This window comes from Syngnathoides biaculeatus, chromosome 3 (genome assembly GCF_019802595.1).
Source record: "Syngnathoides biaculeatus isolate LvHL_M chromosome 3, ASM1980259v1, whole genome shotgun sequence".
NCBI classification, from domain to species: Eukaryota; Metazoa; Chordata; class Actinopteri; order Syngnathiformes; family Syngnathidae; genus Syngnathoides; species Syngnathoides biaculeatus.
In genome coordinates this window covers 24,839,882-24,841,895 of record NC_084642.1, presented here as the reverse complement: position 1 = coordinate 24,841,895, position 2,014 = coordinate 24,839,882, and the positions used below count along the sequence as shown (strand labels likewise).

At 40.0% G+C, this 2,014-nt stretch overlaps 1 pseudogene; it reads left to right on the top strand.

Moving 5' to 3' along the window:
* The first annotated feature begins 1,546 nt into the window (after window positions 1-1,546).
* Window positions 1,547-1,665, top strand: LOC133498718 (5S ribosomal RNA; annotated as a pseudogene).
* The last annotated feature ends 349 nt before the right edge of the window (window positions 1,666-2,014 follow it).

Sequence of the window (2,014 nt, the reverse complement as noted above, 5' to 3'; positions counted from 1 at the left end):
ATTATACCCAGTACACCATCGCAGAGTGCTGCCTACACAGTGACTGCCCCGTGACCTGCTTTATGACAAGCTGTCATTTCGTCTTGCCACATCACTCAATAGCCTATCAAATGTGACCCCCAAAATAGACACGTTAAAAAATATACACTCAATGAAAGATTTGACATATGCGCACATGCAAATATATGTACGCACGATACACAGGCAGCCTCACACACAGACACTCTGAGTGTTTGTACATCCTAACACTTAGAAGTATGCATGTGAGTATTAAAGAGATGTTATGAGCAGTGACTGGGACATAATAAACATCAAGTCATGCCAGTGCATTTAAAGGAAAACATAGCGTATGAACTTCCTGGAAGGGTATCCATAATATAATTCAAATCTTCATTAAAATATTGAATTTGCCAATCCATGACAACTACTAATTAAATTAATTCCAATTTGGAATCACATTTTCACCTTCTTCACATCAAAAATCATCTTTACATGTGCCTAGTGTTCGGTGGGTGCACAAAAAAAAAAAAGAGCCACATCCCTTCCTCGACTTAGCCATTCAAATTGGCTGCCATTGCACACAAGGCATTCAGGGTCCTCTTTTACCTTTGACTGTGATTTGAATAGTTTTACAAATTACTCTGCGGGGCTGCCAAATTAAAACACCCTTTGACTGAAAGTAATTTGAAAGGAGTCCAAAACATGCATTACTTGAGAAGTAAAAATTGTCAAGGTGGCCTTAGACAGACCGTATGATGTTCATAATTGCCGTATCCATTCATCCATGTTCCTTACTGCTCATCCTCACCGGCATCATGGCTGTACTGGAGTCCAACCCGGCCGACTCTGGGCATGAGCATGGATACACCCTGAACTGGTCGCCAGCCAATCACATAGAACATACTGTGTAAACAAACAACCAGGTCAGATTTGAAACCAGGTCCTCAGAACTATGAAGCAGTTGTGCTCACCAGTACTAAACATTATTTCCATATGATTGGTTAAAATGAGTTGTTACTAACGGACAAACAGTACTTGTTGGTTACAACTAGTCCCCAAGAAAGCTTGTACGAGTGTACGTCATGTTCTTCAAGTACGAGACAGTAGAGTAAATGACACACTGTTCGACATTCCTGTAAATTCTAGTTATTTACCACATACTATAAACTAAAACAATTAAAGTTATTGTACAGTAATTACCTATAGTTTACTATAAACTAAAACATTTAAAGTTATTGTACAGTAATTACCTATAGTTTCTGCTGCATTATGGAATATTGATTGAGATCAGACAGAGTCTTGGTGTATTTTGTAGGCGAAACCGCGTGTTGAAATGTCATAATAATCAGTCAGCTATCTTGACCAAATATGGTACAAAACACACAGGAAATTTGTCTGGTAGTCGGATCTACTCAAGTGTGTCAACAAACAGAGACATTGACAAAATATACATTTCGGACATGAAAAAATAAAAAAAAAACAAAAACAAACAAGAGCGGAGAGTCAGTGAACAATGAAAATGAATCATTAGTGTCCCGTTACCGATGTTTACACCCATGCTATCCTGAGAACGCCCGATCTCTTCAGATCTCGGAAGCTAAGCGGGTTTGGCCCTGGTTAGTACTTGGATGGGAGACCACCTGGGAATACCAGGTGCTGTAAGCTTCTCTGCCTGTCTAAATGAGGAGGGGTTGCATCAGGATGGGCATCCGGCGTAAAACTGTGCCAAACAAATATGCGTTAATCTGAGATGACACGCTGAGGTGACCCATAGCGGGACAAGCCTAAAGGAAAGGAAGAAGTGAGGTGATACTAATATAGTGGCAGTTGTGCAAATGATGTAGTCGTCAAGAAATTTACAGCAATTTAGAGTGACAAAAAGTGCAATGATCTGGTACAGTGATGATTATGACAATTGATGCAGAGACTTCTCAAGCACAAGTGGCCAGTACTACTGGAAGCAGTGGAGCATGATAAAACAGTGAGTGCACAAATAATGTACACGTGTTCTGAC